This window comes from Neophocaena asiaeorientalis, unplaced genomic scaffold (assembly GCF_003031525.2).
Source record: "Neophocaena asiaeorientalis asiaeorientalis breed wild unplaced genomic scaffold, Neophocaena_asiaeorientalis_V1.1 scaffold550, whole genome shotgun sequence".
Lineage (NCBI taxonomy): Eukaryota > Metazoa > Chordata > Mammalia > Artiodactyla > Phocoenidae > Neophocaena > Neophocaena asiaeorientalis.
In genome coordinates this window covers 3,012,743-3,037,527 of record NW_020173396.1, presented here as the reverse complement: position 1 = coordinate 3,037,527, position 24,785 = coordinate 3,012,743, and the positions used below count along the sequence as shown (strand labels likewise).

The 24,785-nt window shown below is 40.3% G+C and overlaps 1 long non-coding RNA gene across 1 annotated transcript in view; it reads right to left on the bottom strand.

The window, feature by feature from the left end:
• Positions 1-5,029: 5,029 nt before the first annotated feature.
• The window catches only part of LOC112400962 (uncharacterized), a 327,875-nt gene continuing 308,119 nt past the window's right edge, over positions 5,030-24,785 (bottom strand). Inside the window, exon 5 of the long non-coding RNA XR_003003491.1 lies at positions 5,030-5,408. This is a non-coding gene — a long non-coding RNA (uncharacterized LOC112400962). The remainder of the gene's footprint in view (positions 5,409-24,785) is intronic.

Here is a 24,785-nt window from a genome sequence, read left to right as displayed (position 1 = left end):
GTGTTATACAACAGCCCCAAATCTGGGAAACACTGCCCAGGAGCTTCCCAAACAAGAAGGAACATTAGCTGCAGTCAGCTGTGTCTCTCTGTAAGAGTGACAGAGAAATGCAAGGTTTGAAGCAGCATATTATAATAAATGGCATGAATTCTCCTACTCTGTGTGGATACCCTGGAGGTTTGTTTTTGTTTTGATTTGTTTGTTTGTGGGGGGCTCTTCATTGATCTCTTGTTTAAACTTTCCAGATAGGAACATTTTATTTTCCCATATTACAGAAGTGGGACTCTGGGGCCTCCATTATCCCAAATCACTTACAGAGCCAGTGATAGGAGAGCCATGAAGGGCTTCTGGTTCCAAACAAAGGCCTCCTTCAAAAGAAATAGCAAAGTATGAGGAGTGACTGTTCCATCTTCTTCCAATGATATGTTGAATGCCAAATAGGAAGGTCACATTAATTTTCACATGTGATATAAGACAAACGTTGGCTCATGAATGGTTATACCCCCATCTTTCCTTGTCATCTTTTCATCATTTAAGGATGTAAAAGCAAAACCAGTTAAATGAGGATTTAATCCATAGTAACCTCTGCATTGAAAAGCCTTCCAAATCAGTGACATTTCTGTCAACATACCCACCAGGTGGAGATAGTAACTTGGTTCAGTGCCAGAACAAAGTTGAAATGTAGTAAATATTGAATGTTGTCAATGAAGTAATTCCCTTAAACTCTGACCTTTGTTTCAGCTAGTTTCTTTCAGAAGAAGATAAATAAAAGCAAGAAGAGTTACAACCATTTTAGTGCTGGTGAATATATAGAAATAAGGAGAATAAACAACAATAGAGCACAAGTTGATTGATCCAGTTGAAAAATAAAAACATGAATGATTTGATACTTTGGCTAAAAGAACTGAAATTTTTTCAACAAATTGACCAAGTTTATTAATGCTTTTGGCGTAGTCTCTGCCTGTATCTTCCTGGTTTAGAAGTGGGAGATCCCACAAAACCCCTCTTCTGTCAAATTTTCCTACCTCCTCCTACAGTTTGCTTTTATGAGGTTCTGCGTGTAAGGAAGGGAAGGAGAATTAGACATATAACCTGACACTCAAAGAAAGAGAATGAGAAGTGGAGAAAGTAGAACTGAGTTCGAGTCTCTCTCCAATTTATGACTGAAAGTCTTCTATTCTGGGGAAAGTCACTGCATCTGCCTGGTGCTCAGTTTTCCGACATGTAAATACAGTGGTAGGACTCCTAAGTCATGGATTCTTAGCCTGGAATTCATAGATTATGTAAGCGCAACATTGGAGTGAATATATAATTTCACTTTTCTGGGTAGAGAATCCATAATTTTTATCTGGATAAAAACTGTTGTTAACAACTATTATCCTAGATGACTTTTATGGTCACTTCCTGATCTTGTATTTTATTACTGCAATAGGCAGAGAATCAGAGGAAGCAGTAAACAGGCATGGATCAGAGTGACAGAAGACAGGCACAGAAGTTATTGTTTTCCTTATTCTGCTACCAATGTTGAGCACCTATGGGTTGTTCACCTTTTGCCAAAGTCACTCCAGGGTCCACATAGCCATAAATAATGGGCTATCTCCTCGAAAGAAGGGAATCCTGTGTGCAGAATACAAAGTATACTACGTTTTACGACATTAATTCATAAAAGAAGTTTTGGACATTCAGAAACTAGATTTGCACAATTCCTATCATGTAGTATTTCCATTAGCTTTGACTGAAAGGGAAATCCTTCATGACACTATCAAATGAAGCTTCAGAATGACTGAAGCCATATGCTGATGGCTAGAGGCTTCTTACAAACATACTTTAGATCACCTTCTAAAAATACAGAGGCCAATAATCTGAATGGGAATTGGGGAGGACAGAGGTGAGAAGAAGCAATAATAAAATAATGAGCTATCAGAAAGATATAGTAATTAAAAACCCCAAACTGGCACATTTGTCTAAAAAGTGAAGCCCCTTGGAGACACCACCACATTCACCCTGTACTTAATAAGCTAAGTGGAGAGACAATCTGGCATTATCCCTCCCCTCCACTTCCTTGTTGGCACAGAGATGAGACAGGGAGGAGGCCAGCAGAAGTGTCTCGTTTGTGTCCACCTCTGAAGGCTAGTCTATCTCTTACCAGACATAGGGAGAAAAGATGTCTTAGGTTAAACCATATAAACTACTATCTTTGAAAATAAAAGCTGGTCAAATACTGGCAATGTCATATGATTCAACCTAGTATACAGAATACCTCCAAAGCAGGATATTCTATCCAATTTGGCGTTAACAAGGTGTTCCTGACTCATCCTTCACTGGCAGAAATAATTAAGACTTTGGAGAAAAAGACAAGAGATGGTTAATTCACTGTGAAATGAAGTTGGTCCATTCTTAATGATCATAACAATGTTTTAAAAAGAAAGAAATGTTCAAATTCCAAGATATCTCTTAAGCCAACCCAGAAACAGAGTTAACATGTCTCACAGTATTCAATTTAACAAATCTCCTTGCAGAGCCTATTGTGTACAAAGCACAGGTTGTTGGATTATAAACACTTGCAGGATTTCTTCGGATTAATCTTAAAGGAAGGGAGAAATTCTTCCATGAGTGGGGAATAGCTAACACCTCAGGAGCTATTTGCTAACAAAGAAAGCCTTCTGAATTATCACCATCATCTCTGAAATTGTTCTATTTTTAAAAAAATAATCTTTGTGCAGATAATCACGGTATTCAACAGTCTGGATATGCCATAATTTAACCAATTCCCAACGGCTGTATATTTAGGTTATTTCTAATCTTCTTATATTATTAATTTTTCTAGAATTAATACTTTTCAATATTAATTGAATGGCATAAGGCTATTTTATGCCAAGGAAGTTTGACAGCTACTAGAGTTTAAATGTTAAAGTTTCCTATGAGTTTAGGAAATGGATGGAAGAAACATTCAGCTGGGCTGCTCAGCCTCTCACAAGGATCGAGTCTAGTAGTTCCTCTCTAGTGAATCTCATCCAGGGGTGTGAGACTAAGGAAGGTCAAACCCAAGGGAAACTCTGATTTGATTAGCTTTATAAAATTTTTATTTAAATTATTCTGCAACTCAAAGTTCCCAGGTTTTTCTTAGAGAATTTACCAATTTAAAATATCATTTTCCCTAATAAGAACCTACTGAATATCACAGGGAACTCTATTCAATACTCTGTGATGACCTATATGGGAATAGAGTATAAAAAAGAGTGGATATATGTGTATGTATAACTGACTTCCTCCCAGACCAGGGCTCGAACCCGTATCCCCCGCACTGGCAGGCAGACTCTCAACCACTGCGCCACCAGGGAAGCCCCTTACTAGTGTTTTGATACACATTATTTTCAATGATGTTGATAACAGGGTTAAGAATTAAAACTATGTACATTATATACATGAGGAAACAAACAATATGAATAGATTTTCTCAAGAAAACAAAATTAATGTGGCAGCTTTAAGGGTTTTGTCTTTGACTTCAAATCTAATGTTCTTTCAATGAAACATCTTGCATTTAGTAGGTGCTCAATTAATGTGTCATGAACTGATATTTTACTAACAGCAAGAAAATAAAATAATTCGAGACAAAAAAATAAAAATTTAAAATTAAAAAAGATAAAAGATCATTTTTCAAACAACAAATTTAAATCATTGGCTACCTCTTTTTTTCCCCAGTTTTATTGAGATATAACTGACACATAGCATTGTATAAGTTTAAGGCGTACAACATAATGAGTTTACATACATATATATTATGAAATGATTACCACAATAAAAACATCCATCACCTTACATAGTTATAATTTTTTCTTGTGATGATAACTTTTAAGATCTACTCTCTTAGCAACTTTCAAATATACAACACATTACTGTTAAGTAGAGTCACCATGTTGAACACTATGTCTCCAGAACTTCTTCATCTTACAGCTGGAAGTTTGTACCTTTTGACCACCTTCATCCACTTCCCTCAACTGCCTCTCCCTGCCTCTAGCAACAATCGATCTACTTGCTGTATCTATAAGTCTGATATTTTAGATTCTGCATATAAGTGAGATCATACAGTATTTGTCTTTCTCTGCTTTATTTCCCTTAGCATAATGTCCTCAAGGTCCATTCATTGCTCTTGCAAATGGCAGGATTTTCTGCTTTTTATGGCTGAATAATATTCCATTGTACATATACACCACATCTTCTTTAACCATTCATCCCTTGATGGAAACTTAGGCTGTTTCCATGTCTTGGCTATTGTAAATAGTGCTGCCATGAACACAGAGATGCAGATATCTTTTCAAGACAGTGCTTTCATTTTCTTCAGATAAACACCCAGAAGTGGAATTGCTGGATCATTTTTAATTTTTTGAGGAACCTCCATACTGTTTTCCATAGTGGCTGCAGCAGTTTACATTCCCACCAACAGTGCACAAAGATTCTCTTTTCTCCTCATCCTTACCAACACTTGTTATCTCTTGTCTTTTTATTTTTATTTATTTATTTTTTTGCTGTACGTGGGCCTCTCACCATTGTGGCTTCTCCCATTGCGGAGTACAGGCTCCGGATTCACAGGCTCAGCGGCCATGGCTCACGGGCCCAGTCACTCCGCGGCATGTGGGATCTTCCTGGACCAGGGCACGAACCCGTGTCCCCTGCATCAGCAGGCGGACTCTCAACCACTGCGCCACCAGGGAAGCCCTCTTGTCTTTTTTATAATAGCCATTCTTACAGGTGTGAGGTAATATCTCACTGTGGTCTTGATTTTTATTTTCCTAATGATTAGTGATGTTGACCACCTTTTCATCTACCTGTTAATCACTTGTATGTCTTTTTTGAAAAACTGTTCAGTTTTTCTGCCCACTTATATCTATAAGTTTTTTTTAATTGGAGTGTTGGAGTTTTTTTGTTGTTGTTGTTACTGAGTTGTATGAGTTCTTTGTATATTTACACACCTTATGTACATATTTTAGATATTAACTCCTTATCAGATATATAATTTGCAAATATTTTCTTCCATTCTGTAGGTTGCCTTTTCATTTTGTTGATGGTTTTCATTGCTGTGCAGAAGCTTTGTTTAGATTAATGTAGCTGAAATGGTTAGATCATGACAGTAACCACTGAAACTATGTTAAGAGGAGAAAATTTTAGGAGCGTGAAGAGTAGTGCTCAACTTATGGTGCTAGTGTTATGGGTTATTGGGCCTCCTAAAGAAAGGCAACAAAGATAGACTTTGGCTTTGTTATTTCTAGCTGCAGCTTCCCAGGGAAACTGGGCAGTGGAGATGACATTCTAGAGAGGTCGTCAGTAAAATTTACAACCTCTGTCAGCAGGAGCAGGGCTCTTGTTGGTTGACATTCCAAGGAAGGTCCATCTGTTTGTTCAGCTTTTTCCTGAGGGATCCAGAAAGGGACAGCTTCAGTTCCATAATAAGTTGAACTCTCTAATATTAAAGAGTGAGCTTTGTGGTTGAGTCAAAATATTAAAACAGATAATATGCTGACATGCACACAATTTTTAAATTCACAACCTTCACCAATTTAAAAACACACACATTGTAACATTGTTTTCTGAGCATTTCTCCCCCTAACGCAGTAGTGAAGCCAATTGCAGCCCCACATATGTATATGTATATGCATATGCATATGCAAATATATAGTCTCCACTAGATCCTCAGTTATTATCAGTGAATCTACAGGTATTAATAATAATAATAGTATATGGTAAGTAGTAATGATAATAAACTTGTATAATAATTACAAGTCCAGCTAGAATTCTGTACCAAGAAAGAAAATTTAAGATAACGACTCTTGCCATGCAGGTTGGAGAAAAAGAACTTATAAAATTATTATTATTATTATTATTTTGCGGTAAGTGGGTGTCTCACTGTTGTGGCCTCTCCCGTTGCAGAGCACAGACTCCGGACGCACAGGCTCAGCGGCCATGGCTCACGGGCCCAGCAGTTCCGCGGCACGTGGGATCCTCCCGGACCGGGGCACGAACCCGTGTCCCCTGCATCGGCAGGCGGACTCTCAACCACTGCACCACCAGGGAAGCCCCATAAAATTATTTTTAAAGTTACCAAATGAGATATAGATAGGACTTTTAGCAATAATTTCTAAAATGTATAATAGGACCAATGAATAGTATGGGGGAAAGAGAAATACAAATGGGAGCTGGAGGAGTCAAGAAACATTGATGAGGCAGAGCTTTAATTGATGCCTTCTTGTTTAGTTTCACTTTTCCATGGTGGGAGAGGAAATGTAGGGGGTACCAAGTGGAGAGCCAAGACAAACAAAAATAAAGAAGCAGGAAATGGCATGTTTGGAAGTTAGTGAGTATAGAACACTTTGGCTGAAATAAAGGGCCAGATTTTTTCTAGGAGTAGATAAGACCTAACTTTAGTCTTAAGTCAGAGGGTTTGAAACACTGTTGGAGGTGATGTAACTTTTGTCCCATTGATGTAACTTTTGTCCCAGCAATGGGTTAGTAGTAAATACTCAGTTTTGTAAAGCAGCTAGCTCACATCCAAGAAAGGAAATAATAGCTAAATTCACTTATGTTTCCAACCTGCAAAAACAAATGAAAAGATAACTCCATTCAGCACGTTTAGAAGAATCAGCTGGGCCTTCTGGGGTATTCCCTGTGGTCTGGTAGCTTGGTAGAGCTGACAGATGCTTTGAGCTTTTAACATTTTTCAGAAAAGCGGTTAGAAATAGTAACTGGGATCACAGGAATAAATCTTCAATAGTCAATGAAAAGACCAAGGGAAGCCCCACAGCACAAGAACAGAAGACAGAAAAAGAAGAGACAAAAGTTGGGCAATTTTAACTAAAGCCACTCATTTCCTCATTTTTGAACCAGCTGTATTGCTGTTAGACATCTGGACTGATTAGTATCATCTGGTGAAGGAAGCAGGATGGCAGTAAAGCAGAATAATCATCAAAATAACTAGGATTTGTATATCAGTTATTATAAATTATAAAACACTTTCAAATACATGATGTGATTTCAAACTCTCAAGAATCAGTGAGATCAACAGGATGGGTCTTAACCTCACTATAGAGATATGGAAGCTCTCAGTGCCTATGTAAGTAACCACCCTAAGTTATTCCCAGAGTCAATCATTGAACTGGTCTTTCAACTTCTAGTCCAATGATTTTTTACTACAAAATTGTTTCCTCTACCTTACAGGCACAAAACAGTTAAAAGAATGTATATAAAGAAGACTTTATCTTTTATTTTGGCTAACACAAGATATTCTTAAGTGTCTTGAAAACTTCATTACTGATTCTAAAAATACATTCCCAGCCCAATATCTCACCGAGTTTAGGCCAGTGTGTGGGCATCACATGCCTTTATCAAAGGGAGAGGATTAACACCTAAAGGTACCCTTTGTACATAATGAATTAACTAACATCTCCCCTATGCAAAGAATGGCACTTGTCAGCTACCATTCTTAGGAGAACTGAGAAAACCGTTTCTCAACTATCTCTGTACTCTATGGTTTTGATGAAGATCCTGGTAGTGCACTTATCTTTGAGGAAGGAGTCCCTTGGCAACCAGAAGGCAGTACCACACTTCCCCCTGCCTATGTTCTATAGAGACTTTACAATAAAGGTGATGATAATGATGACAAATGTCATTTATTGAGAATTTATTACATGCCAAGGACTATTATAAGTGCTATACATGTATTACCTCATTTCACCTTCAAAACAAATTTGGAAAGCAGGTGTTATTATCATTATCATCTCACAGATCACAAATGTGAAGCTCAGAGAAGTCAATTAACCTTGTCCAAAGTCACACACGGAATAAGGGGCAAAACTGAAATTTAAACTGAGGTCAGTTTTATTCCAAAGCCAGCCCATTGCCCATTATACAGAGGCTACATTGCAACAGAGGGTACACTCTACCATTTTCATTGCACAAGATGACTGCTTCTCCTCCACCCCATCCTCAACTGTTTCAGAGAAAGAGCAGCCTTGTAAGCAAACAAACAAAAAAAACAACAGTTGGGCAACAAATTGGCCCCTAGCATTTGAATCAATGTTGAAACCAAAAATAAGTATAAAATCATGAATAATACGAGTGGAACTTGAAGGAATCTCAAGAGATCATAGACTCTTTCATTCAGTCAAGTTATATTCACTGGGAATCTACTGTGTGCTACATAATGCACTAGAAGTTGAAGATGAAAAAAGAAAAGAAAAGGCATACTTCCTGCCTCTGAGGAACTTACATTCTAAAAGGAAATACAGGCACACAAACGATTGCAATACAGCTAATAAGCATGTACAAATTAAAGCGGGGGCACAAAGAAAAGAATGACCAACTTTGTTTGGGGTCCCAGTCTGGCTTTCCAGAAAAAGATGCTTGGACTGGGTCTTAAAGTATAAGTAGGAGTTTGACAGATAAAATTTTGTGAGAATGACACTCCAAGAAAAGAGGAAGAGAACATTTAAAGGGATGGGATATAAAATCACATGGGAGGTTTGGAGACATGTGACTAGTTCAACATGGCTGAAGTGTCAGATGAGAGAAAAGGCAGTAGAGATAGAAGACTAGTGAGGCTGGTCATGGAAAGCCTTGTGAGTAAGTCATCCAATGGGAGATGAGGTGCCACTGAAGTTAGAAGAGAGATTATTGCAATAGATTGGGAAAGATAGGACAAGGAGCTGAGCTGGGGCAGCAGCACTAGATGGAACCAGTCCCGGAGGAGAAGTGATAAGGAAGCCAAATCAACAGAACTGAACTAAATGACTGATTAGAAGAAGGGGTTTGGCAGGTGATCGGGAGAGGGGAAGAATCAGGAAGAGGACATCCAAGTTCCAGGTTTGGGTTGGATGAGTGAATGGGCAAGGCAGTGAAAAGATGAGGGGTTCAGTGGGGAGTAGTTTGAGATAGTGGTATCTGTAGAACCTCTGGTGAATGTTCTGAGGGTGTGCAGACACATGAAGAGACTCAGTCACGTAGATCATCAAATTGGATCCTTGAATCCCTGGCCAAAATAAAATCTGCCCATTGGCGGCATCCAGGTGACTCATTGTTCTCACCATGAAAAATACTGGCATTTAGAATTTATATTATTCCCTTCTTTCTAAGAGTTTGGAGATGACTTTCCCCCAAATGAAAATAAACATGCATAGGAATTCTCTAACTCCTTTTCATATATTTTTTTCATAGAGATTCTAGTCTTCAGTTCTAACTCCTGCCAATCAACCATTTCTAATACAAATGCCCAAAGGATTGTATGGAACAAGGACCAACTTTTACATAAAGACCTGTTTACTCTTGTCCTTTCATAAAGGTTAAGTGGCACCTGGGCAAAAATGTGGGGTTAACAGTAGTGTACCATATCAGGAAGGAAAAAAATGAGTTCTCTAATAGCACACACTTAAGAAACTATCTTTGTATATAAAAACTTGACTTAAAAATTGTTTTTAAATGTTTAATTGGGCATCAGGCCCTTAGGGTGCAGTGTTACGGTAAAAACCCAAGAACTAAAATATATTCATGTTTACTCTCCTATAATTGCCTTGAATTGCAAATAACGGATTACCACAAGGTAATATGAGGGAGGAAATTCCTTCTATGTTAAAGATTAAAGAGTGCAGGCAGGGTGGAAATGAACTGGTAAGTCTCGTGTATCTGAGTAAGCAAGAAAGGTGTGCAAGAGATAATTGTTAAAGGACGTTCTAATTATGATTAGGATAAAGGCCCGTTCAGCAAAGCAGTCTCTTCTGGCTTCTAGTGATACGTCTGCATAATAGAAATAATAAGTTAAGGTTGTGAGGTTGTCAGAGTCTCTTGTGACTATTAGACTTATTTCCTCAGTGAGTCAGACTTAGAATGTCAGAGAGATCAATTTATGTGAATACAATTAATAAGGTAATTAAGAAGTAGAGACAGCTCAAGAGGATATTGCCTGATAATTAATAACCAGCTGGAAAGGATGAGGATCCTAGGAACTGAATTAGAGAATTTCCATCAATAAGATATGGGCTATCGTTTGAGGCAGCCAGGGTTAGTATCTGCTGCTGTCTGCTAAACAATGAAACTCAGATTAAACAGGGCTTCTTGGAACTTTATGGCTTATAATTTTACATCTGATAATTTTATGTTCTAGAGAGCCCAAAGAAAGGGTGCCAGAAATAAGCAAAAGGAAAGGGGGAACCATACCCTACATGAAAATAGCACCTGGTCTAGAGTGAGGGTCTGGTTCTACTCCCACCTCTGCTAGAGGTCAGCTGTATAAACTGAAACAAAGCACTTCACGTTAAGGCCTCAATTTCTTCACAGGTCAAAGGGAATGACTGAACTCTATGACCTCTACAGTTCCTTGCAGCTCTGAAATTGGAATTATAAGTAGTTCCTTAACAATGACAACCAGAAAAAGCTAAAATAATGAACACACAGGCTAGAACCAGGATTGGTAATTGTTGGCTGTGGGTGTTAAATAGGCACCAAGAGGCAATGAAGACCCAGATGTTAAAGAAAAAAATCGAGAAGAAAAATGTAAGAGGAACAGTCCCATCTTCTTGTCATGTGTCTGCGAACAAAAATGAGAAATGAAGTGTGGGACTATGGTTTATTTCTCTTTGCAGCTCCTGATACTTGTAAGCAGATTATTTACTGTTGTACGAGGTCTAGCTACAACTATCAACAAAACACCCCTTGTTATAAGAAACAACATAAAGCATTCAGCTCAAAGTTCAATCCCCTCAGTGACAAGGCTCTCTGGAAACCAAAGCTTAAAAATCCAGGAACTTATTCAACTTGAAAGTCTTTGCTAATCAGATACTCCTTGGTTAAGTGAACACTTGTTTGAAGATAGGTATAAAACATCTCATGCATGCAGAGGGAGCGAGAAAACAGACAGCTGCCTGCCTCTCTGGACCTCAGTATTCCTCCCACTTTTCCAAAATCCTCCAATTCCTGAACATCCTTGGAAGTTTCTGAGCTGAAGTTTGCTTATTCAACTTGGACTGGGTCCAAGGAAGCATCAGTGCAGGGAGCCGGAGGAGAACCATTAACTGTAAAAGTCAAATTTCCCTCAGACCAAAAAGCAAAAGGTGGAAGGGAGTGGCTGGTCAGAGTCCTGACATCAGCATGCATACACCCAGAACAAAACGACACATGGGAAACATAATGGCAGAAGGAAGCTGAGAGCTCCTTGCTCCTTGGAAGCCCACCATGCTCGGGGAACACAACTAAAGGTGAGGAAGGAAGTCAACTCTGGTGTCTGATGTCATCCATGTACTAGTGAGCTGGGCAGAGCGACACTTTCTACAAAATTTATGAGTTTTGATAGTTTGAGGCAACATGAAGGTTTTTAGAAGTAGGATGTAAAGATATCAGAAGCAGCAGCATGGAAGAAAGCCACTGAGACAAACGAAGGAGCCAAACAGTGAAGAATTTTTCAAAGTCCCTGCCTGCTGTGAACCAAAAGCATTGCCCTCCCCTTGCTCCCAGCCATGCTGGAGGCCACTGCACATTTGGGCAGATGGGAAGGAATGAAACGTCTCAATGCCAGACCCTTCCCAAGGGTCTCCAATGGCACCTTTGCTCTTTCCCGAAAGCACCGGGGCACCAGTAGAACTTGGTAAGGATGAATACCAAGGCCAGTTTTCTTAGGGGAAATGAATTACGTGGCACCAGCCACCTTGCAAAGCATGTGTGTGCAGAGGAGGGCTGGGGCTAGGGCTGAGAGGGATGAGGGGCAGGCTGTGGTGCGTAAAGCTGACTGCTTATATCCCTCCAAATGACCACGGGAGTTTCTGGTACCACCTGCAAGGCTGCCTCCTCTCCCAGACTCACCACACAGCCTGCTCACCTCTGTAGCACTCTCAGGGTCCACAAGGGGCCTCCCCAAATGCCACTGAAGAATCACAATTCCCAACCCCAAAGTCCTACTTGCACCCTCGCTTTCCAAGCAGAGCACTGGGGCATGCTTTGAGTGGTGATATAAATTCCAAGAGCAGACACCCAAATAAAGTAGGGCAGAAAGCTCCCCTCTGACTCCCCCCTAAGGGGCCTGCACTCCAAAGGGAGTCCATTCTTTCAGGTCCCCAAGCTAAGAAAATGAAATTTTGGCAGTTTATTTGGAGAGGTGAGATATCATATCACGGCAGTATGCATAAATAATTATAATTGACTTGAAATCAACTAGAAGAGCAGCCACGATAAACAGAGTTAAATATAGTCATTGGGACATTTGTATATCATGCTTAGATTTTTCTTTATGGCTCAAGTGTTTGATGTTGTGCAGAGAATAGTAAGCTAGGAATTTGGATCTAGGTTCTAGTTCAAGCCATTAGCCAGTTGTGTGACCTGGGCAATTCTCCTCCTTGGGACTCACTATTCTTACCTGTAAAGCGAAGACATTGTGATCTTTAAAATTCCTTCTAGTGTCAATTTATGGTCCAATAATCTTGGACTGAGATTATAAGAAATCTCATTTGGAAGGGAAGAATGTTCCAGCCTAATCAGGAATTTCAAAACAATCACAAGGCCTAGGCAGTCTTTGCCAATTACTCCCCAGTGTGACACTTTGAGCACAAGAAAGGAAAAATGCTAATGTGTAAGAATTTACAATATTATTTCATTAGCTTACAGATGTTAATGTAATGGTCTGTTATCAACTGAAGCCCCTGGCACCCCCTGCTCGAGGAAACATTTGACAATGTCTGGGGACATTTTTGGTTGTCTCCAATGGGGTGAGGTGGGCCGTAAGAGTGAGGGATGGGGGACGCTACTGGCATCCAGTGGGTAGAGGGTGGGACTGCAGTTAAACATCTGATGATACAGCCCCCAGCGCAGAGAATTATCTGGCCCCAAATGCACTAATGCTGAGGTGGGGCTCTGTGTATACAACTGCCGGGCAGGTAGCTGAGCTGGCAGGCTGGGAGGTAACCAGGAGAAGCAGGTTGTGACCTCTCACCTTTAGTTCGTTGTGGCCACGTAGGGATGAGGGCCTACTGTCGCCAAGTCTTCCAATTCCTCCACGGTCATAAATCTAGATTTTTACTGAACTCATCTGCCTTTTAAATCCTGGTGATGACTAATTCGGTTCTTTCAACATACTAAACTTCCCTGGGCGGGGGAAAGGGAAGGTCAGATTCAGCCTGCGGGATGCCAGTTTGCCACTCCCCATATTAAATCTTACACAGCAAAAACCAACTTCCAGGATTCCCTTAGACTTAAAGAGAAAGTGTTCAAAAGAAGTATGGTCACCTGAGCCATTGTGCAATCCTATAAGATTAGTTTATATAGAGGCTTTTGGGGGGCAGGGGACTGTCCAATTGCATAACTAGGAGAAACAGGCAGCAAACGAAACGCTTGTGGTTCTTCTATCTTGAATTTAGCCTACACTCAGGTTTGGTTTGGTTTTGATGTAAATTTGATTTTTTCTTCCTTCAAGTCTGATTTAATCTGGGAGCCCCAAGCTCAGGGGGTCAGGTGATGAGACAAAAGCCTTCTCAAAACTGACCATGCCCCTCCCCCCCTTTTTTTTTTTGCGGTATGCGGGCCTCTCACTGTTGTGGCCTCTCCCATTGCGGAGCACAGGCTCCGGACGCGCAGGCTCAGCGGCCATGGCTCACAGGCCCAGCTGCCCCGCGGCATGTGGGATCTTCCCAGACCGGGGCACGAACCCGTGTCCCCTGCATCGGCAGGCGGACTCTCAACCACTGCGCCACCAGGGAAGCCCCAACCATGCCCTTTAATGAGAGATCCTCGGCCTCAGCTTCTTGGATGCTGTGGTTTGCTCGGGAGGAGTGGTACAGGCTGAAACTTCCTGCTTCTCTGGGACATGGACATCTGGAGGCTCCAGAAACGCTTTCGCAGGGTAAGCGCAAAAATATCTCTGACATATCTAGTAGAGAAGAAGGTGTTGACACCTCTTCATACCTGAGGAGGCTCCTCATTTTTATCACAGATTAAAATCCATCAGGCTGGCCACACGCATTTCACTGCATGTTAAAGGAAACTTCATCTGGCCTTTTCCTGGCTTCAGTCATCTGATTCTTATACCAGATATTTGCACTTTGGAGCATCTGGCATTTACTTTCTTGAGTGACTTAATACTGATGCAGTGATTCACCTTACTATCACATAATATCATCTGGCAAGTTCTGGAACCCAAAAGTGACAGCTGTTTACTAATAACACTGCAGGGAAGGTCACGCTGTGCTATTTTTTTTAAAGCACTTTAAGCTCCTCTCACTTTGCTGTCACATCTATTGTGACTGTGATAAAAGAACACCCTGTGAAGACAGTACGTGTGATCTTATTATACCTATTTCATAGATAGACTAGCCAAACTTTGATCTCCATAACAACCTCCAGGGCAAGTAGTGGGGCTCCAGTGGCTCTGGAGCCCGATTGCCTGGCTTTAAATCCCGACATTGACTCATACCAGCTGTACAAGCTTAGACAAATCACTTTATTTCCTTGTGCCTCAACTTCCTTATTAGAAAAATAAGAATAGTAGTATCATACTCTACCTCATAGAGTTGTCATGAGAATTAAATGCGTTAATATACATGTAAAGCACTTAGGAAATGGCCTGGCACAACGTAAGCACTATAGTGTTAGCTATCGCTACCATCATTTTCCAAAGGAAGCAACCGAAGCACAGAGTAACCGTGGCAATCTGATTACAGAGTAGGGGCTCGTAATCATTTCACTGTCGCTCAGTGAAGACACCAAGAAACGAAGTGTTGAATGATATGTCAGTCATCTATCATGCGAGGATATGAAATCAGGGCCTCTTGACTCTAGATCTAGCGTCTTTCCACTTCACCCTGTGGCCCTTGGGTATCATGGCACGTGTGAGAGAACAGGCAATGAAAGTGAAAAGATGTCTACAACACAGCAACCAGTCCCCTCTCACTGTGAACAGAGCCAAGTGTCTTGATGAAGGGCTGAGGTACAAGAAGAGTACGGCCCTTACAGACAAGACCGGTAGTAGGAGGAGGAACAGAGTCAATCAGTCCAGAAACACGGTTCCTGTAAACACATAGAGTTATTACTGCTGTTAGCTCTGATACGTGTGTTCCGACATCAGCAAAGAAGGGCTCATTCCCCACAAGGGGTTCTTTGAGTTCAGCCAAACATACTAAGTTGTGCTTTAAGTCAAAATAATTGCCCACTCCTGCCCTGGAGAGTTTCAAAGACACAATGACTTGCTAGATGTCCCCAAATTGTTCACTTCATCATCAAACAAGCCAGCCGGGGAGCAATCGCTTTGGCACGAAGGTTAACAGGCAAAAAAAATCATCTTACAGTTACAGATACGTTTTTGCTGCTATGACTAAAAATTGCTGTGATTTTTTTTTTTTTTTTGCAGTTCAGATGCCTGGATGTTTTACTGCTGAAAACGTCAAGCCACTGAGCTATTGTTATAATAACTGACCATGCCACGAGAGCACTTCATGACTATTTTTCTGTTGTTATACGGTCAGCATTATACATTCAGAATAAATTTGAGTGATTGCTGAACTGATTTCCAACATGCAGCATTATTGGCGCTGAAGGAAGCATTAGCTCTGTAGGCTGTAAATGTATATTATGAATGAAACCAGGGTAGAAATACTAGCAAGCCTTTATATATGCTCTTTGTTCCCTAATAAAACTCTTGTAAGGCCCTCCAAGGGGCCCACCGCAGGTGACTTAGGAATTCACTCCGCCTATTAAGTTAATACAGTAACGTGCCAAGTCAGAGCTTCTCTGACTGCTGCTGCATGCAATGGAGCAATGCGATGTGATGGTTTTTAGAAGTGGCTTGTTTAAAAGCATTTGCACTTGCTTGGAAGAGGGTTCATGTAATATAACTAAAGAATTATTATAATCGTCATACATATTCATTAAATCAAATTATTTTTCAAGTATATACAGAATAAAGTATGCTAGACTTTAATTCTAAAATAGGACGGCATCTTTCTAAGGCAGTGTGCCTCATTTAAAATAAACCAGGGGTTTTCTGAACAGCTACATGTGTGAAAATGTTACCTGGCAATGGCCAACCTGGGCAAGTCTCTCCCTTAGGCATCTGTTTTCTTACTAGCATCTGTTTTTCAGGACCCTGCTGACTCAAACTTAGTTCCTCCCTAGGTACCAAGAACATAACTAGATAATCTTCTGAAACCACCCAAGTTTGGGTACTTCTCATTCAACAATATCTAAACAGAGATCTTATGTGTAATATTTCAGAAAAAAAACAACCTTATTTAAAAAGAACCTAAGTAAAACTAGAAAGTTTTACGTGACAAATCACTGATTAAGTTAGACAAATATCACTGATTACAGTATATGTAACCCAGGTGTGGTCTTATTTCATCTCTCCTCACTAAGGAATTAGTAAAGTTTTCTGGCCCTGGGTGGCTTGGGTCAGAGTGTCAGCTCCCCCTTCTTGCATCATTCACCTTTGGGATTCCCATTACACTCCCTGTGGGGAGTTCTCAGACTCCCTCTGCATTTTCTCAGCCTTCCCCTCTACCTGCAGAAAGTTTCCTCAAGACAGAAAGTGCTGCTGTTGGTAGTTTCGGCTGGACATCTTGCTACCCCCTGCACATTGATACATGGCTTTATTTCATACTGACAGTTCTGCTCCCTTACGTCACTCTTCTCTGCATCTAGTTCCAGGTTTGCACATTTTCTTGTTGTTGCCCCTCAGGTTAGGTCTCAGGCATATTTTGTAATCCTTCTCAGCGGGACTGCAGAATATCTCTGGACCTCTGGGGAGTTGGGGACAAGAGAAGGACAGAGAAGATGTCACTGTGGACTCCTAACTATGACTCAGCTTTGAGCTTTATTATGTGTAATTTTCTAGGTAGGATTCTACTCCAAGCAAGATCTCCTTGAAAAACAACCAAACAAGCAAATGGAGAGATTTGAATGCTCAATGACAAAAGGCACTCCTTTCTTGACTAAGTCACCCCCAGGTCAAGGAACTTACTATTTGTATTCACTGTTCTTGTTATCTATGGCTGGTTTATAAAACCTTCTAAAATGTGGCAACTTAAAACGATACCATTTTATCATATCTCCAGATGTCATGGGTCAGAAATTCAGGCAGGGATCAGCTGGGTGGTTCTGTAGTTCCATGTGCCATTGAAGGGGTTGGTGATATTCAACTTTCAGGGTCTGGAGGGTCCACAACAGCTCACTCTCATGTGACTTGATGGGGATGGCAGGAAGGGTGAGCTTAGCAGGATCTGTCAACAAAAGTTTCCGCCCAAAGCCTCTCTAGCATGGCAGTGTCAGAGAAGATGGACTTCTTGTATAAAGAACTCACAGCTCCCAAAAAGAGGATTCTAAGAGACAGGAAGTGGAAACTGAGAGACAATTAGGGCCTAAGCTCAGAAACTGGAACAGTGTTACTTCTGCTATTATTCTATTGGTCAAAGCAGTTACAGAGCTGCCCACCTTCAAACAGAAGGAAATAGACTTCTCATCCCAATGAGAAAAGTAGCACGGAATATGTGGCGTTCTTTAATTTACTGTAGTTACAGACCTTTCCATGACCCAAATGGCCACAGGGTCAGTGACTTCACTGCTTTCTGATCTCAGTTCTCTTCCTGATCTTGCAACAAATGCTAGCTAAGATGGTCATCCAACTAAGTTGCCTTTACTGGCAAATCTGGGAGAATAATAGCGTTGTCCATTATATATTTCAGAACTAACTTCCAAGAGCATTTTTTCCCTACCATTCATTCTACTGTGTGAAGTAAAGAGGCTTCATGTTGGCTAGGGCTGGCAGACAGTATTTAGGACACCAAATTAAATTTAAATTTCAGGTAAACAGAAAATGTTTTTTTAGTATAAGTATGTCCCAAATACTGCACGGGATATACTCATACTAAACAATGATTTGTTTAGTCCCAAGGCCTAACATTTTGCTGACATGACTAAAGCAATTACTTATATACATATCATAGTATAATGATGGAGATAAGAATCATAGCATTCTTTTAATTCTTTTATTTTTCTTTCCCATTATATGAGGTTTATAACTACATTGATTGGGTGAGGGTGAGAGGAATCCAGTTCTATCAGAGATCGATCAAATCTTACAACTACCACTTTGCCAAACTATATATGAATGGCTTTTACTCAACAAAAATTTCTGTTTAGCAGATGCTTCTATCATTCCTTTTCTAAGCTGAAGAAAATCTCTGCATTTAAAAAAGCGGCCCTGCAAATTTAGAGTCAGTCAAAAAATATTTATTGAGTGTGTCTTATATGTTAAGCCAACAATGATTAACACGTGGTTCTTGCCTGAGAGGAGTTCAGAGTCTAGGAGAGATACAGAAATGTTAACAGATAATCACAAGGCAATGTGATAAGTCTTCAAACAAAACAAGCGCAAAGTTCAATGGATGTGACTAACAGGACTCAGGGAATCTGACATCATAGAAGAGGTGACATTTGATCTGATCTTGAAGGACAAGTAGGAATTTTGCAGGCAGAGGAGGAGAGCAAAAGCAGTGGGGAGTGGGGGTGGGGTGGGGGGAGTCATAAAGTCATGAAGGACCTGCTATGTTTGTGTAACAGAGAACGTTCTGGTCTAGTCAAAGCTGGAAGAAAAGGACCAGAACTCCACTCACTCCATCTCACTCATATCATGACTACATAGGAAGGATGAGGGAGGGCCCCTATCCAAGTCAAAACTTAGTATCAGCGGGAGGAAGACAAGCAACAGCAAGTGATCACAGGGCCCAACAAATAATCACAATAAAGACAAGAGGAAAGACGCCCAACTTCTGCAAAGATGAAAAGTGAATTGCTGCTGTAGCTCCAGAAACTTTTATTTTATTCCCTTCTCACTGTGGCAAGAGCCAGTTTTCTATGTGAGGCTAGCTTGGAGGGCTGCAGAAAATAATTGGCTACTTTTCCATTTTGGAGATGATGAGCAGAAATATTCCCCTGGTGGGCATTTCCCTGACACACTGTGTGAGAAAAAAAACAAAAAACAAAAGGAGCAAAAAGCTTCTAGTGATTCTGTTATAAATCCTATGATAGAAGGATCCTAACTGGCTAGGAAGCAAAGATTCTGGGCTTGCTGAATCTGTGTATACTTAGGTATTGCACAGTTATAATTTATGATTAGTGATAGCCCAGTGGTGCCACGTCGGTAGGAGAACATGCTAAAGAGCCATCGTCCAAGGCTAACAGAATCTGTCTTTCTGATGTCTGACATACCTTAGATTACTTGATGTCCAATTCAAAACTGATCATATAAACTTAACTATGAAAACTTGAAAGACACAGTGAGATACCACTACACACCTATTACGTTGACTCAAGTTAAAAAAATATATATGACAATACCAAATGCTGATAAGGATGCAAAGCAGCTAGAACACTTAACTATTGCTGGTGGGAATTCTACTTTGGGAAAATGTTGGCAGGTTCTTACAAAGTTCAACTTACAGGTATTTATCCTAGAGACATGAAAACCTATGTCCACACAAAAACCTGCATATGAATATTCACAGCAACTTTATTCATAAATGCTAAAAGCTAAAACAACCCAAAATGTCCATCAACTAGTGAATAGATAAATTATGTTATATCCACATAGCAATTTAAAAAAAGAACTACAGATAAATGCAACAACATGGATGAGTCTCAAAAGCATTATGCTAAGAGAAAAAAGTCAGACCCAAGAAACTACATACTGAATGATTCAGTTTATATGATATTATGGAAAAGGAAAAAACTAGGCAAAAGATCAGATCCATGGCTGCTGGTAGCTAGAGGTGAGGGAAGGGAATTAATTACAAAGGATTATGAGGAATCATCCTATATCTTGATTTTGCTGTCTAAAACAACAACAAAAAAAACCTTGAGAGTTGAGGGAGGCATTATCTTGAATTTTTGTTTGACTATTGGTTTGACTATTTCCAGCTCTGAAGGCTTTTGACCCTTAGCCTTTTGTTGACCATAACATGTATCCTATCGTTCTTATCCAACAGTAGACCTGAATGTCTATCAGTGATTTTTAGCCAGTTTTGAGAGAATTTAGCCCTGCTGGCTATGGCACCCACTGTTTGTAATGAACAAACTTCTCTCCTATGCATCTTTGAGGTGACTGAGGATATAGTCACTTAAATCATTTTCTGTGTTTTATGGTTAAGATGAGGAAATCCAACTGAACCTATAGCTTATAGAGATTAAAGTAGTAAAAAAGAGACTACTTGGGGGTATTCACACAATGGTAGCCAAGTAAGTCATGTATTTAAGCATGTCCTCATTTTATGAAGTAGTTCTGAATACCACAGAGGGGAAATATGGAAAGAATTATTTTACTACTTTTTCTCTGCACCAGTCCTTTTGCTTTCTTAGTAAGAACTTTGACCCAAACAAGTCTCACAGCACAAAACCAAAACGAATTCACCAGGGCAGCCAGCCTTTCCCTTCAAAAATGGGTTTCTTATCTTCCTTTTTTTGTTATTCCTGGTATTGGGATGTAAAATTCCCAAGGTGTTCCTCCAGTAGACTAGGCAGTGCTTCTGTTATGAATAGCTAATCTAAGTCAATAAAATGTTCATCAAAGGAGCAGAAAAAAAAATTAGTCTTGAGAAATACAACAAAGGAGTAATCTTTAGACTAGTTTTCTACAGTAACATCTGAGGCATGTCGGGAGACATCTGGCACTAAGTTTACGACCACAGACTCATCAAATGAGAGGCAGGGAGAAAATTAAGCTTAAAATCCACGTAACATTGAAGTTATAAAGCAGAAACTTATTTTAGCAAAATGTTGACTTGTGCTGCTATTAGTGTATTTGTGAACCGCTGGTCATAAAAATTACTTTCTATCAGTGTCTTCCACCCGGTGATTCTGGTAGTACGGCCCTCATGAGTTGCACATGCTCCAACTGAGCAGTAGGAGGTATGTAGCAGAGCAGGAAAGAGGGTCACAGCCAACAGAAGCCAGGCAGGCGTGGAGCACAAATTTACCAAAGAGGAGAACATTTTGATGTCTCTCAACACTGTGATTTGTTCTCCCAATCCTTTCAACTAGCTACTGGAAGCCACCACTTTAAAGTGAATTTACTGGAATATTTCAGTCTTTTTACGCTGCCTTCTCTTTTGGTGCCTTGTTGATTTTGATCCCAGGTACTGAATCAGTTAACAAATTAATAGGCCTTCCTATAAATAGAGAATTCCTCTGTTCTGCCTTTAATCTTTGACATGCATGCACATAACTTAAGGTCCTGAGAGCTTTGTATTTTTCATAAATATTCCCCCTGACTGAAACTACTTAAAGTAGCTAATATCTGGACCCCTTATTCAAGAATTTGGCATTACAACTTTTGTTTAATTTCCATTTTTAAAGTCCTAAAAGTTTATTTACAGATTAAATACTCTTGTCATTCATTTCATAGCCAGTGGTTTCCAGAAATCTATATATTTATCAGGTGCAGTTTGGATTTGTCCTCAGACACTAGAAGATGATGTTAATATTCCCAATTTATAGGATTAATAATAACAGCTAAACTTTGCCATGGGTCAGGCCCTGTCCTAAGCACTTACTTGTACTAACTTATGTGGATGTCACAACAGTCCACAGAAGTAGGTACAATTACTTTAATGATGGGAATTAAAGTCACACATCCTCATGCATTCATAACCCTGTCTCTGCCATCTAATTGACCAATTACACTTATCCCATGTTAGACAATGAGAAACAAAAACTGCCAAATATCTATTTGAAACAAAGATGAATTTATTGAGTTTCCTGGCAAGAAAGGTCTGCATTACTTAGATAACAAGCAGTTCTCACTAAGCAGCAACTGAAAGGACTAGATTTAGAACCAGAAGAGGAGAAAGGCAATATTCTGAGTCCAGGCCCCTATACTGTGGATTGTTTCTATCCTTTCCCTGCAAATGTCACCTGCAGGTTTTATGTCACTGATACAGAGAATCTTGGTTTCCAAAAATATCTAAGAAGAGTTGTAAGAAAATTCCAGTGGGCCTAGGGTCAGCCAGCAAACATATGCTTAAAGTGTAGCAAGATTTCTACTGCATATCCAGCAGATGCCACGTGGCAACATAACATCTGTATTTTGTGGTCAGACTAGAGTCCGGCTGGAGTTAGATGTATATGAGTCAGATGCCTCTACATCTCTATTCTCTGAGGGCACAAGCACACTCACTACAGAAAGGACCATAGGAGATGAGCTCCAGTAATTTCTAACTTGCTCATAAGCTTTCTGTTTGAAAACCGAGAAGAAACGTTTTTCTGTATCTACTAGGATTTTGAAAATTTGGAAGGCAGGCATGGCCATATCACTACCGAAGAAAAAGGGAAGACAGAATAAAACAAAACAAAAACAAGGAAGTTATTTCAGACTACTTGAGCCTACTTCATCTTTGGCTCTTCTGTCACAAGCAAAGGACAACTTTCTAATTCCCACTGTTTCAGGTTATCTTCCTGCTTAGTTAACAGCAGGACATGAAGAGAGTATAAGAAATATGCCACCAGCTTATGTAGCTGCTGCAAACTGCCACCCCAAGAACCATGTTTCACATCAGACATCTAGGTTGGATGAGGCAAATGTGGGTGTTATTCTGGCATGTTCCTCACCACCAGTAGAATGCCACAGCAGCAGCAAACCCATGAGATACAAGCATAAGTACATTTGGTTGGATGTGGAGAAAAACCTTACTCAGTGTAGAAGTAAAAAATTATCTATTAGGTAACTTCCTTCCCTAACCCCAAAAATTTCCCCTCAGATTATTCTTTTGTATAAAGCAGTTGTTCTCTGAATTTCCCATTCAAAACTAACATTCCTGGAAAGGACAAGCACCCAGCATCATATTAGTTCCCTGCTGAAAATTTTCTAGCTGATATTGACACTTTGTCAAACGCCACATTTCGGTGGGTAAAGGATCTACTAAAAAAGAAAGCTTCCTAAATATTAGTAGAAAAGAACGAACTTCCAATCTATACATTATAAAGACTTTCTAAGAGAATATAGGTAATTGTTCACACTGAAAATATCCTCTAACCCTATGACTCTGAATTTACAGCTGAAATGGGAAGACATAAAAATAATTCAAAATAACACAATATTCAATTACCAAACACTATCTAATGTAGAGGAGCAATAGAAAACTATTAATTAGGGTCTAAGAAGGTGGTCAGCAAGCCATTATGAAATCTGAAGTTGGACCAACTTTCTAGGTTCCTGTCTCTGAAAATCAGTCAGTCTATGATGAAAAATGAGGAGTGTATACCCAATATACCTTTTCCTCCAAACCCACAATATTGCAATAGTTTAGATGTAATCAACACAGCTGAAAAGACATTCTCAGGACAGACTTGATTCAACCAGCAGCCAAGAGTTCAGAAGTTTACCCAGATGCCTTTGCTCAGTTTTTCTCACAGGATTCTCAGTTCACCTGTTACTATATATTTTCAGCCACTTAATTAGTATAAATTCACTCTTCCAGTTGTTTTACAGGAAACAAAAATCTCAACGTCCTAGCCGCTGTACTCTGAGAATTTATCCTCTAGATACAGAAGGATGCTTCAATAGAAAATCATTTGCAAAGATTTATAACAACAACCATAAAGTTACCTTAAAAATTAAATACACAAGAACCAAAGAGTTACATTAAAAAGCAATCAAGGGCTTCCCTGGTGGCACAGTGGTTGAGAGTTTGCCTGCTGATGCAGGGGACTACGGGTTCGTGCCCCCGTCCGGGAAGATCCCACATGCCGCGGAGCAGCTGGGCCCGTGAGCCATGGCCGCTGAGCCTGCGCGTCCAGAGCCTGTGCTCCTCAACGGGAGAGGCCACAACAGTGAGAGGCCCGCAAACCGGAAAAAAAAAAAAAAAGAAAAAAGAAAAAATAGCAATCAAACTGGGATACGTTGAATCAGAAAAGACCTCCTGAAGGGAGTTGGTTTTTGGACACATTTTAAAGGAACTTAAAGACATCAATTTTCAGAGAGAAGAGTGGAAGATACCAGCAAAAGCAAAGATATTGTATTGCCTCTAGTGGAAAAACTTTGGTGTGGAGCAATAAAAGAGGATCTACCCAAACCAGAAAATGTAGCAAACGCCATAGAAGGAAATAGTATAATGTAGAATCTGTAATCCAACTAGAGTTTTCTATGTTGGGTAGTTTTACCCTTGAAACAATATAGCTCCTCTTAAGTAAAAAATATTATTTAAAAATTTTGTATAAAACTTTAGCTATTTTTTGGCTTTTATTTTCCCTCTAATTATAAAAGTAACAACTGTTCATGGCAGAAAATTTGAAAAATATAGTAATATACAAAGAAGAGGTTGGGGGGCAGACCCAAGATGGTGGAGTAGGAGGACTGGGAGTTTGCATCTCCTCACAACTAGGGCACCTACCAGATGCTGGTTGGGGACCTCAACACCCAAGGGAAAGGGAGGAACCCCCAAACGACTGGGTAGGATGTCGGGGGAGCAAGGGGGGAGGAGAAGTGGAGGCGGGATGGGACAAGTGCCCCTGAGGGGCAGCTGGGGGTGGGGAGGGGTTCCCATGCCTGAAGAGGCCCACTCACCATGAGGAGATCAACAGGGATGGGGAGAGGCCCTCGGGGGTTCAGAGGATTGGAGGGGAACGTGGCTAGCATTTCCCCTGCCCACTCGGGTCCTGGAGAGCCTGCTGGGGTCCTAGGCCTGGTCCTTCACCCTCTGAGGCCCCTCTGGCTGCATGGGTCCTGGGGGCATGGGAGGGATGGGGGGTAGGAAGAGTAGAGGCGAATGGGGAGGGAC